Source organism: Syngnathus floridae, chromosome 19, assembly GCF_059516105.1.
Source record: "Syngnathus floridae isolate MCC-2025c chromosome 19, RoL_Sflo_1.0, whole genome shotgun sequence".
Taxonomy (NCBI): domain Eukaryota; kingdom Metazoa; phylum Chordata; class Actinopteri; order Syngnathiformes; family Syngnathidae; genus Syngnathus; species Syngnathus floridae.
In genome coordinates this window covers 6,398,762-6,412,798 of record NC_142431.1, presented here as the reverse complement: position 1 = coordinate 6,412,798, position 14,037 = coordinate 6,398,762, and the positions used below count along the sequence as shown (strand labels likewise).

Sequence of the window (14,037 nt, the reverse complement as noted above, 5' to 3'; positions counted from 1 at the left end):
TCTTCAATTCCAATCAGCTCAGAGGCCGAGTGAAACACAGTTGGCTCTGTGCTTAATCAGTTGTGTTCTCTCGCTGGCTTTTCCAGCGCGGCGAAAGGAAAACGTCTGGTCGTGGGTGGCTTCGCTGGGTCACTGAGCCTACAGAGTGGAGCGTTTCATAAGAAAGGGCCCACTTAATTCTGAGCCATACATGGCATTAGCTGATTTACATGCGGACAGCTATCATTCTGTGCGCGGCGCTGACAGTGATAAATGAGGTGTTTTACCTAATAGGTAATAAAAACAAATTACAGAGCCTTAAGAGAAAGGATGTTCTTCATTTGGCTCTGTTTTCTGTCTCTCCGAGGGGGCACGAGGCAGATTGTTTCCATATGATCGCGGGGGCTCATTTGTTAAAACTGCAGACGTAGATTAATGAGGCTCACGATCCATCCAGGATGAAGGGCGGATTTAGCTAAAAGACAAATGATAGGAACGAGTCAAAATGGAGACGCAACTGTTGCTGTTTTGGAGCGCTTTGGTGGCTTTGCGTTATCTGCGGGTTGAAGGAAGTTGGATCTTATACTTTGATCAAGTGTAGCATGTTAAGAAACTATACTTCCCAAAAAATTAACAGTGATTTATTTTCTTATCAGTTAATGTCTAGCGCGAGTGAATAAAAAATATTAAATCAAGAGATTATATTAATAAAAGGAAAATAACATAAGAACATACCAACTAGTTCGAACACTGAATTGGGGCAAAAGAAACAGGTCGGCCTCATGATTAGGATTATGCGCTTTTTGATCCATGAAATGCCCCAAAATCGAATTACTTTTAAGAAACTAAGAACCAAAAGAGTACTTAGCATATGAGCGTTTGTTATTCTTAACCGGTCGGGACCCTCGCGGTCCCACAGTGGTCGTATACAAGCACGCTGGGGTTTCTTCAGCCAGGCGTGAAAAGGCTTCCCCTTCTGGCGCAACGCAAGCTTGACAGAAGACAAGCCCGCCTCTATTCACCCTCGCAGCTTCGTTCATGAGGATGAGGCGGTCGCATCCACCGAGGCATTTTTCTTTTACTCCAAAACGTAAAAGGGCCTTACTTCCTGCCTGATGTCATGCAGGTGTGAATAGATTAGCACATCTGGGGAGTTTGACACCTCTCAAAGTTGAGGAAAATCTCAATTAGGACCTTCAAACATCTGGCTCCCAATTTATGCCTGATTAATTTATGAGTAACCGAAGCATCCCAATTTATGCCTGATTAATTTATGAGTAACCGAAGCATCCCAGAATGGACCGAAAAGTTAAATTTGCCATATCTGCAGGATTCTAAAACTTCCCAATGTGCGTAATGAGTTCAGCCAATAGAATAATATTTTAGGTGTCACTTTTGATGATGACTAGGTAGTTAACACAGGGTCATTTGAAGTGTCTAATCTGCAGAAAAAGCATCAAGTGCGGTCTTTGGCCTGAGACACGAGGTGACAATCAACCGCTGAAACTTGGGAAAAGTCTTGGAAGGGGAGTAAGAAAAAAAAAAAGTGAGGCTGAGGAAAGCGTGTAAAGGGGGCGGTGGGGGGTGTTGGAACACGGCATGTGCGCTGAGTGACGGGAGAACGGCTTCAGCAGTGTTTAGAAACACCAGTCGGGCAGTCTATTGCTCCGGAGCCGGGGTGTCTGCTCAGCCGACCCCCCTTTCCCCTTCCCTACTCCACCAACCTCCCGCCCACCCAAACACTGTAAGCAGGATGGTACATGCAGCCTCACTACGCAGCCCCCTCTCCCTGGAAACACATGGAATTCTAAACAGCATCAACTTTTCTTGACTTGATTATATTGAGCCTTTCCAAGCTCTGACATTAAAAAGAAAAGAGAGACGGCGCAGGGGGAAAAAAATAGAGGGGGAACCTTAGAAGCTAATTGCTGCGGGTCTGGCGCGCACATTGGGCATTGTGTTGATTCAAGACGCTGCAGTAGTGCCGGAGCCGAGGGAGGGGGGGGGGTGACATCTCCCGTGCATTTGCGGTGGGCTCACAGCTCGACACGGGCTGCATGCGAAGCCGCTAATTAAAAGCAAGCGATCCGTAACTGTCTGGCTCACCAGGCCGTACTCATCCATGTGGCCCCCATCGGCTGGGCTCGCCCACCCTCGACCCGCTGCAGACTGTTGGCGTCTGCGTGATTTCAAGACCCCCCTAAAAAAAAAAAAAAGTATAATTCCCTGAGGCTGCACTGGCAGTTTTGCAGCGCATTTATTAGATTACATTAAAATGTTGAAATGTTTCAATGGTCTGTTCTGGGTTTTCCAAAGCTTTTGAATTTTTTTTTTTTTGTTTAAATTTTAGGGTAACCTAAATATTCTAAACAATTCTCCTGTAACATTAAGAGCCAAAGTTGACGTTTACTGTAAATGGTGCCTAAGGGCTCAGCTTGTTCCAATCACATGACCAAATTCAGACAACAGGTGAGCCGTGACGGTTGTTACCTGAGCCCTTCAGCACTGTGATGTCATTTTCAGTCAACTGCAAATGGCAAAATGGCCGCCCCCGTGAGATATTTAAAAACGGGTGGATGGGACATTTTTATTACCAAGGAAAAAAATGTGTTTAAAATCTGAACAAAATCTTGAATTGAGAGTGAGGTAGAGCGGCATTTACGACTCTACAATAATTTTAAAACAGGACGTTTTCCAAGTCGTCAGTACGGGATTCGTCAAAAGATCATCCATCACACAATAATTACATTCCTTTCACGCAGAGCTTTCTCCTATTTCCAGCCTCTCATCGAGTGTACGCCAGGCCAAAGAGGATGGGCAATTTGGTGCGTTTTTGCGGCTTTTCCGAGACCCCTCATCAAACTCCCAAACAAATATTCTCATGATGTAATGGCCCGGAGAAACGCGGGCAAACAGCACTGCTCCGCCAGCATTACGCCAGGGCAATTACCGACGGTTTACAGCCGGGGCAAACACTTTAAATATTTACCGACCTTAGCAAAACAGAAAGGGATTATCCTGCGTTGTCAAAGACGCTCATACTTTCCATATTTTACATAAAGTCCGGCGAAGGAGTTAAGGGCTCTGATCCAAATCTCTTTGTACATAAACTAGCCATGGACTCTGTGTCTTCCTGTCGGAAGGGGCAATTAGTGCAGCGAGACAAAGATCTCAGACATGCTAAACATCTTGAAAATAAATAAATGCGGCTGTTGCTGTTGGATTGGAGGTCCTGTTTCAATTCAGGGAGAGGCGGTGGTCGGTGTCTCTGGCAAAGTCTCTGCTTCTGCGGATTTAATTGCTGAAATGTACTCTTCATCTTTGCAGCCCAATTAAAATCGTTTTAGCCTTCTCAAACATTTGATTGTTACCGTAAAATTAAAGCACTTCAATAGGAAGAACCTTTGACCAAATCCGACCCAGATATTCATCAATGTTCGGTCTTACATAACCAACAGAATTGCATTACACGTAGTCCGTAAGATTTCAAACTCAGAATCCATTCGCCATTTTAGCTATCAAACAGCACGGCTTATGCCGACATCTCGACGAACATTTTGTGTCAGCATAACTCCGGCTCGCTTTCGCTCCCGTCTATCCTCGGGCAACCCATCAATCATTCCCACTTATGATCCCTGATTTCTTTCTGACATCTGCATTGCACCGAGAACGCTTGAAAGTCCCCGTTGGTTTTCGCATCCTCCTCAGATGAGGTAATACCTTGAGCTATTTTCCACAATACCTTGTTCTTTCTGTCTTGTTATTTTCTCTCGACAGAAGCAATAAGCAGGGCGGGCCACCGACAACAGAGAGCGCTTCTACCTTTCAGCCTTACCGCTTTGGCAGATGGTTCCAGTTTACGCTTCGCCACCCGCCACTAATATAAAAGGGGCTTTGAATTCATCTCGCATCTTAAAAAAGGAGAATGACAGCACCACAGACAGGCACTTTGAAAACTGAGGAAGGATTCTTCTCTGCGTATTTATTTGAAAAGCTTTTCTGAGAATCTGCCTAAGTGATATTTATTGGCTCGGTGGCCATTTTGTGGGTCCGAAAGCAGGTTTTTTGAAAACCGGTGCCAGAATGAAGAAGAATAAATCTCTTGAGCGCATCTTTACGAGGAAACCCACCAGTGGTGATGAAAACCAAATTTGTACGCAAGTCAAATCATTGCAATCATGCTCCAAGAATCTACCGCAAAGTGCATCGAGAAGGTTAGCCACGCTATCGAAATCTGCTAAAAGCTAAATGTAATTACATAACGTGGGAAAAACACCGCAGCAGAAATACATAAACTCGATTATGGCTACACCCAAAACGCATTATTTGATCGAATTTCAACAAGTACAGCTTAGTCAGCATTTAGTTTTTTTAGGCTGAATTTACATTGCGGGTCCATGTGTCCAAATCTGCATATCCCAATTTACAACACACACCCACAAAAATTTATATTCTGTCGAATCATGCAGGCTTCATGACCTTACTATCTTGACCTAAAAAAATGGGCCAGAGCCTAATCCCAAGAGTCCTACACAATCCAAATACACACTGGGGAATTTTGTTGTTGTTAAAAGTTTATTTTAAACCAACGTTTGGCAATCATGGATCACAGCACTGGACTTCTAAAACATCCGGGCTGGTTAGTAATGAGGTGGTTCCTCATCATCACCACCGCCACTACCCTAAAGAACATCTGCACATCTTGTCGTGACCCAAAGGCGCAGGAACACATCAACATAACTGTGGTCATCTTGTTTTCTTAAGTTCTATGTTAGGCCTCCGCACTTGTGCCCTATCATGTTCCCCTGGAGTGGCCTACACACTTAAGAGAAACACAAACTCATTTCGTTGACCTCAAGTGGTGTGCTTACACCTCATCGGTTGGCAGGTCAAGCGGCAAGGAGGGGTGGGGGAGTTGAAAAGACGACGTGAACAAAACACGGCGGTCATGGCGTTGGCGCAGCCGTCAGGGTCCGAGAATAGACGTGGAGGGCTGAGTCAGCCTCATAGCAACAAGCCACAACGGCAGAAAGAGCAGCAGAATTGCGTACTTGCAAGGTGGCCAGATACAAAGCGAAGAAAGAGAGAGGGAAAACAAGCAAAAAAACACTTCCCGTCAAGTCGGGGATTGTAAAAAGATCCCCGCTGTGACTCGTTTGGCCGCTCGCTGTTTGACTCGGTGACTCTGCTGTTGACCTCGTTGCGCAGAAACGCAACGAGATGGTTAATCGCCTTGTTTACTGGAAACTGAGTGAGATGGGTACAGATGATGCCTGCGAGGCTCGTCCCAACCTTTACACTTGCGGGTGGCGACACATAAAATACAAATCGCTTGCAAACTGTATCGACGACCGTGATAAACGCCGACGGATATTACGCCCACTTCTACCAATTACGACAAAATTCACCAGGTTTTTTTCCTGGCTCTTACCGCTGAGTTTCGTGACAGTTGAGCGTTTCCGTGTCACCTCTTGCTGTTGACTGGAGTGTGCCGGCAGGCAGGCACGCACCATGGGCCTCCATTTGGAAGTCATCTCCCGTTGCCACACACCAAACGTGCGCGGCGTGGAAGCTCAAAGCTCTCGGCCACATCAAGAGAAAGCATCCGTCCTCGTAGCCACAAAGCCCCCCCCCCCCATCCCTCTCTCGCCCCCTTTCTCAGGGCGTAATAACAGAGCCATCAAATAGCCGTATTTATAATCTCCGACCGGGCCAATTTTAAAGTGGTCAGCTCCAGAGGTAAAGGAATTGTTGGGAGCAATTTGTGGTTTTCATTCTTAAAGAGGCACCATCTCAGTGGCAAATGAAATAAAGTCAGTTTCCTTACCCCCCTCCCCCCTCCTTCATTTGTCAATACTAAAGCTGGCTTTAGTTACCCCTTTGGCTCTCTTCTGATATCACTCCGGTATGATTTATTTAAATTGGGCCAGGCAAAGATTACATTATTATAATTCTGCTCCATGTTTGTGGCGCCAAAATTGGGGCATTTATCAATTTCCCCGGCGGAGTGATTTAATAGCACACTGGTGCAACGCGATCATGTGAAAGCAATTATTAATCATCGCAAACGCGGGCTAGCTCGTCTCCACTTCAAGGTAAATTTCACAAAAAGCTCTTCGGGAGCAACAAACAAACTTAAGAAGCGCTCAGTGAGAAGAACAAGCAGACATCGGGATGTTTTGTCTGGCGATTTGCGTGGCGGCTAAAGAAAAGTGGCGCCCATTCTCGAACTTTCCAGCCGACTGTCAGTCGGCCATCGCCTGACACCACGCTCACGACATCCTGCTTTCGCTATACGTTGCGATCGGATGACTCTCGAGGGTGCTTGGGGTATGATGAATGTAGTAGCGTGTGAGGAGTAGGTCTTTTTTTGGTGTCAATCTTGGCCTGGATGCAGCAGCTATGGAAAGCCACATAAAACTGAATCGGTGGGTTCGTCCGACATAACCTATGCTAGCAACTCGTAAATTAAGAATCGCAAATATTTGTATAAAAAACACTTCTAAGCCAAACACAGTCAAACAAAAATGGTGTACAGGTGGCACATCCGAAATAATCACAGATAAAAATTAAAATCCATGAATATTGTGTTTTATAGTGGTGGACTCATGTAAGAAATATACATTAAATTGAGAGGATGCATACTGGAGCTAAAATATTCTGACATCTGGAGTATCCCAACTGCACCCAAACACAAAGCAGCTGCATTTAACCTGAAGGCCAAGTATTCAATTATATGTGTTTTTTCTCTCTCTCTCTTTTTACTGTAAATGGAAAAAAAAAAGCGAAATATTTCAAGGGGCGACGTTGTTGTTTATTGATGCCGCGCCGCCTATGACCGATTTTATGCCCCGCTTTCATCTCGCTGTTCTTTCTTTTGCCTCGGCGGCCCTCAAGGTCGTGCTTGCGCATGCTGCTGTGCTAATCAGCCATCTTGATATGCAAACGAGACTTTTTCGGCACATGTGCAGTTGCTGGGCTGAATACATCAGGGGACATCTGTTGAGATGGAGGCTAAGCTTTTGAGACTTGAGGATTGTTCACAATTTGGCCTAACAGAGGGGGCTGGAGAGCCGCTGGCCCGAGTCCAGCCCCGTCTGGGTAGGAAGGAAACCGGGCTTTATAAACTTCTCAACAACTTCCTGTTAGACATCTGCGAATCACAAAAGGATCACCGAGCGTGTGTGTATTTGGAAGCCGACCATGGTGTGTGCGTGTTTGAACCAGAAGTGCCGAGGATGTTATCAACATGGCGGCGATGAGTGACGAATGGTGTCCCGCAGGGGCCCGGCTAGAGCCCCCTTGCATATGTGCATAGTGCAAAACAAGAATGGGGCAATCACAATCTCAATATACACAAACTCAGATAAAAATGCGAAAATCACATTTCTATCACTTTTAACTAACCTAAGAGTCAATTTGGTGCCTTCTTTTTGTTGAAATATTTATAGGTGAATGTCATTAATAAAATGCATGAGAACAAATTTAAAAAAAAGAAAACTGGAGGGCGCTCAAACGGGTCCTGGAATGTTTGGAGAAGAGATTTTGGGTTTGATGTGTTTTCACAGCACCACCGTCAAATTCATCACTTTCACTTTTGTTACCGTAAGCGCGCCGCCTCGTTTAATCGCGCAGGACGTTTTTACTCCCGGGATTTTTCATGAGCGGTCAGACTCGAAACAGTTAAGCCTCTTTCCAAGGAGAAGTACGCCGTTCACTTTCTCCTACAGAGTGATGACATGGATGTCTTTTTCCACCGCTGACTGCTCGAAACTCAGAGTCTAGTTTTTCCTCCCGGCGCAAAGGGGATCTGTATCACTATGACAGCCAGGTACAAGAAGTTAATGCCTCTCCATTAGTAACTCTCAGCCATGCAATGCCACATCTCTTGACGTCATAAATCTCATTTTCTACACGGCTTGCTCAGATCTGAACTAAGCTGATTTATGGTTACAACTTCTTGCAGACTTTTCATTCTTTATCCTGCTTTATTGCACCACCACCCCCCTCCCCTTCCGGGATTTGCTCACGTTTTACGCTTCGCTCACTGGGTGCCTGGACTCCGAATTAGCGTGAACGCTAGCCAAGCAACACAAGGGCTCGCACAGGAATATGATCTCCTTCTACGGGAGTTTAAATTGCTTGTGGCATCCTTAGTGACACCGGTGGCTAACTCGAGGCCCGAGGGCCACATCTGGCCCAACTATGCAAATATAAAAGAATTGAAAGGCAAATATCACAACAGTTAATACATTTATAAATTTAAAAATTATGCTCAAGCTTTAGCGCTTTGAGATTCGCTACATGGTTTTTCTTTTGTTATTGTTTTTCCACAATATTTACGTTGAGTACGAAGTTTTACGCCCCGGCTTAAGGAGACTGATGATTTTGGCAGAACTGCCCCGGCAAAACAACGTAAGGAGGCCTGCAGAGGCAAAGTGCAGTGTGGAGACTTGGCCCATCACTCCATCATGCATTTTGATCAGATCGACCCCGACCTCGCCTGAGGAAGTGAGCATGCAGATTTACTGTGGTGGACTGCGATCCAATGCTTTTGATGGCGCTGTAACTGCGCGAGCACTTGATGCACTTTCCAGATTATTTCGAGCGGCTCGCTGGAACGGAGGAAGTGCGTTGCACGCTGCTCACGATTTAGGAGGTTGTAATCTCTAAATGAGCACAAGCCGCTGAAAGCGTGAACTCCGCCGATGCCTATAAAAGACGACATTGCGCTGCCATCGTTTTCTTACGTTACCTCAGGTGAATAGTGTGTTTTTGCTCTATGTGCGTTCTTGTTGCGGGCTGAAGCGCTATCAGTGATTTAGAAGCGCAATCCAATTGGTCAATATATTTGATTAGGTTAGATTTTGTAAAATTGACATTCTTACTCTGCAACTTCACATCCTGTCAACGAAAAATAAATTAAAAAATATCACGGCAGCTTGCTTTTCCCACACTTAAAAGAAAAAAAAAAAATCAAGACACAAAGCCAATGTTCCAAACTTTCGCCTTATTGCAAAAAGCTAACAGGAAAGATGGCTGGATTTAAACGTTGCACGTGAAGCCAAGTTGCTACTGCGGCCGAGTTGATGGATGAGCGATGGTATGGTTTCGATTTCGACGCATAAAAACAACAGTGCTTAAAATGCGTCGCCTACAGCCGGGTGTTGAAAAGCCATTACACATTTCTCAGCGGTATATGACGTTGCCTCCTTTCCATGATAGATGTTGCTAGTTGTGTGTCCAACAATAATCTACAACACTCGCATATAAGCCGTTTATTTCTGAAGAGGGAACACAGAGGTAGCCTGTATAAAACAGATTTATACTGACCATTGTGTTAATACATTATCCTTTATGAGTGTACGTCTCAATTTGTATCCCCCCTTTGATATTGGGTGACCTATTTGTGGGTCCCAGTAGGGAAACACTATCATGGATCACGTAAATTCTTGTCAGAGGTTCTTGACTGAATGACTATAAAAAATTAAGTTACAGTTTACTGTGATTCCTTAAACACCGGCCTGGCCGTCACTCTAATAAGAGGTTTGTTGATGTTTAACATAAATATGTATTTTGGGTTTGGGGAAAGACTGTAAATAGACTTAGATGTTTATGAAAATATGTGCGTAAAGTCGTTGAAAACAAAACCAGCTTTGATAATAAATTCCGTCTGTAAAGTTCCTCAAAAAGTAAATCGTCTTGTAAATATTGAGGAAATACGCTCTATAACATTGTAATAAGCCGACGAGCGGATATACTATATATCATGCAAAATATGTCAAAAGATGAATAAATATTAGGAATTATACAAGGAAATGCTCTTTCATTGCGGAGAGTTGGACAGAAAATGGCTGAATGATCCTCTCAGCTGAATACGAGCGAGCCAAGAGTGACACATCGTACATCTGCTGGCTAATATTATTGGTTGATTTTGGCCCACCGGTGTGGAGTTTTTTGATACGACAATCGTGGCGCATAAAAAGCAGACTTGAGACGTGATGTTATCGTATCCTCCGACTCCACTGTTGACACTCCCAGCGCCGTCTACGCCGCGGCGTCGCGAATGGGAGACATAGTGGAAAGTTAATAAACAACGACTTTCCCGTTTTCAGACCAGCGCCACGCCTGTCCTTGGCGGCAATCGCCTTACTCGCGTGCTTATCTTAATATTGCGCAATCCGACTCGAAAGTATCACCCGGTATTATCGGGGAATCAGGAGAATATTTCCCCTTGCAAAAGTAGTTGAAGGTATCAAAATTCTCATATGGGTCAAGATATGGGTTTCAGTCACCCACAGAGCTGAATTGAGCGACGGATTCCAGTAGGTCCAATATGACATCCACACTCCCTGATGGTGGTCAAACGGTCAGCATGAAAAGAAGAACCTTTTAATTTTGCGCTCACATCAGACTGTCAGTTTGGCGGTCGAGCTTTACCGCAAATGAGCGACTTAGACGAGCTTATTACCAGACGAGGGAATCTCTTCATGACTAACTTACTCATTCAGCCTGAGCCCTTTAATGCTTCAAGCAGAAGTGTCAGATGTCAAACCATCTGACAACTACTGCATCTGCATGACATCATATGCTGACCTATGGGGCTCATTTCACTACAAAACAAAAAAAACATACACACGCTGCAGTTAGTCTTCATTCAGACTCTGAGCACCATCAACAACTCCCCCGCTCGTCACACTCGCCACCCCGACGGGGGTCTTCACACCCTCAGCTGCCAAGAGATCAGAAATACGAGGCGTTGGGAAGGATAAACGTGTTCGAATAGAGATGAGGCGGCGGCTACATTGTGCCATTTGTGTATGTATTTTTTTTTCTTAAATCAGAGACAGCATTTGTGTGGACACAAGGCCTTGGAGCCATGTGTCGTTGTACAAAAGCTTTAATATGACTTTTATTACATCAAATGAGATCCATCAATTCATACTGTGGCTCATTTGGACACGATGGATGTTTAAAGTATTACTCAAGCTTTGTTGATTTGGGCTGGCGATTGGGGGAAAAAGAGCTGTGTCATGGCTAAGGTAACAGAGCTACGGTGACTAGGGGCTATAAAGTGGGAACATGGCTCCTTCCCAGGCTGCACTTTGAGTGCTTTTAACGCCTCTGCCTTCTTTTCCTGGTCCACAAAAAAAGTGCAGAATGGAGGAAAAGTCCAGAGAGATAGCGGGAGCAAAAGGGAAGCTCGAGTCAGACTTCCTTGGAGGAGCTGCCAGCCTCACATAAACACTGAGAACCTGTGGAAAGTTTCACTGCCCTCGGGAGGATCCCTTTCTCTCCAGGCTCGTTTTATTTACGTCTATCTGGCCCGTGACTTTCTTGTCTTACTTTTGGGGGGGGAAAAAAAAATCGCCCGGCGGTGACGGCATGCGCCGCGGCAACACTAAAGTCATCAATGTGGCGAAATTCCATTTCATTCTTGTTTAAAGCCAAAAAAACACATTAAGTGGCCAGAATATGCTAATTGGACAAATTATGCGGAAAGTCCTGAAACACCTTTAGGTGTCCACACGTGTGAAATATTGAGCGATAAGAGTTATTAGCAAGAATGAGAAAGAGCTCTCACTAGTGAATGTGAGCCTGACGTAATTGAAACACATCGATTTAAGCCTCACTCGTGTCATGCGTGTTGTTTCAGATGATCAATAACTCAGTGTAAATCCAGCCTTTGATGTCAGCTGAGCCAATGGAAATGGGAGAAGGAGCCAGAAACGTGGTCAATGGCCACCAAGGCCTGACACAGTGCAGCTCTAGCACCAGCTCTAATAAGAGCAACAGCGCCATCTGCAGGGCATCACCATAACTCCACATTCAAGAGTTCAAGTGGAAGTCATCACCTCAGGTGAAGGTCTGACCGATTGCTCCTGCAATTTCCCCGTGACTGGACGAGTGTCGCTACTTTATTTCACCCCTGGCTGATTGGCTGATGTCACAGGAAGCAGCCAAGTGGTCAGGTTACCTCGCAGAAAATTTGAGGTTTACAAAAAAAAGGGGTCGGGGGGGGGGTTCTAGCCATTGTGGAGCAACTATTGTCCATTTTGAATCATCTTCCTTATCAAAAGTGAGCATGTCAAATCAGTTTTATTTACTATCTCAATGCACTTTGCACATTAAGGTTAGGGATCATTTAAGTGATGTCATAAGGGCAATTTTTTATTAATTTAATTTTACTTGGCCAGAACTTTTTATTTCTATTTCTTTTAAGGATATTATTTTCTTGAATCAGACAGTGTTTGCAACTTTGCTAAGTATAGACAGCACAGTTTGTTCACACTGGTGCTCAAAAAAAAAAAAAAAAAAACCTTTCATTTCACATTCCTTGCTTATTCAGTGACATCCAAACTAAACATGGCCCCCTGTGGCTCTCACCGTTACGCCAGACAAACTGTCCGGTCCCTACTTGTCAGGACGGGGGGAGGGGGGGGGGAAACGGGGGTTTGGATTCATAAATTCACAGTGAGGCGCCAATGCTATTCTGCAAGTTGTTTTCATAATGTGGAGCTCCACGGTGTCAAGCATCTTCAAACGTCATCAAGGCGGAAAATTGTAAGTGACTTGATATTTTAAAAAAGTTTGGAGCAAAATGCAGTCTTAAAATGTCTGCGTCATCAAGGCAAAATTGGAGCCCTCGACAACGTAAGCTACACTCGTGAGCATAAAATGGCCACAGTACACATTTCTTCCCATTAAAATAAAATTGACCAAGTACAAAGCTGGTGTCCCTTGGCAGCCTTTTTCCAAACTTAGCTCTTAAACGACAGACCCAAAAACTATTTTTCACACAAAAACATCAAAGATATTTTTGTTCCACTACAAATCAAGCAACGCTCAATTCCGCCAAAGTCCCTCCATAAAAATAAAAATAATGCAATGAGCATAATAGCTCCCTTCTATGTTTCTCCAGAAAAATATGGCGCTGGAGCAATGTTTGTATTATTTAAGAGGATCCAGACGTGTAGCCAAATGTGACTCCGATTCCCGAGAAACAGTCCCTACAAGCTGGTGCCATGCCCAACGCTGAAATCATGGACTGTGTACGGCAGTATTTCACGGCAATAATACTGCAATTACACGCCGAGGGGGAGAATATGCATTACGGAACGTGCCTCAGGAAACGGTCTAAGCTTCTCTAACCACTAGAAAGAAACACACTCGGGCTGCCGAAACACCGTCACGGACTCTGTTGCTATAAGGCTCATTTGTTAGCATCGCATATCTAAATAGCATCTGAAAACTGTGGCTAGCGCTGATTACGCGGGAGCTGCCAAAATGTTTTTGTGCCCAATTGAGCTTTTCGGGCCTGGATGAGGTATCATGTCCGTTAGGCTGAATTTACACTACACGGGTCATGTGACCCAATTATGAGCAGCGCTATTTGGATATTTGGTTTCAACACGACAGAGTATGGCGTCGCTCCTTCTGCACAATATCGGAACAATGAAATTTAACTAGTGTCTGGCCAGCGCAGTTTATCTGTTTTAGTCATCAGGTTTGAACACAACAGGCGAAATTTGACAGAGATGTCGAAAGAGTTTCAAACATGTAAGACGATATGAGATCTCATTTGGTGCGCCAGACTTGATGATGCTCGCCAAGGTTCTGCTAGTTCAGATCTTTGTGCTAACGCAGGGCAATGGGATAAGGCACCTGGCTTGTGCTCCAGACAGACTTCACGAGTCCATGTTCTCCAGGGAGTCCTCAGCCCCTTTCACACTGCATGTCAAAGTCGAAGGAAAAGGTTCCTACACGTGTGAACGGTACCGCTTGGGGTTACATTTCCTGTGTGTTTTTGGGCAAGGGGTTTTGAGACGTTTTTAAGGAGGGTCTTGACTGCATGTGAACGGTACCGCTTGGGGTTACATTTCCTGTGTGTTTTTGGGCAAGGGGTTTTGAGACGTTTTTAAGGAGGGTCTTGACTGCATTAGATAAAAATAATTGTAAGAATCTGAAAGGCAAGAGCTCCATTGTTACCTGTGAAGAACCAGTTTTGCGGAAACTGTGCGAAAAGGTCTTTTGCTAGCATACTGTAACCTCATGAGT

At 44.7% G+C, this 14,037-nt stretch overlaps 1 protein-coding gene across 5 annotated transcripts in view; it reads right to left on the bottom strand.

The window, feature by feature from the left end:
* Positions 1 to 14,037, bottom strand: part of runx2b (RUNX family transcription factor 2b) — a 69,159-nt gene that overhangs the window by 42,583 nt on the left and 12,539 nt on the right. The window lies entirely within an intron of this gene.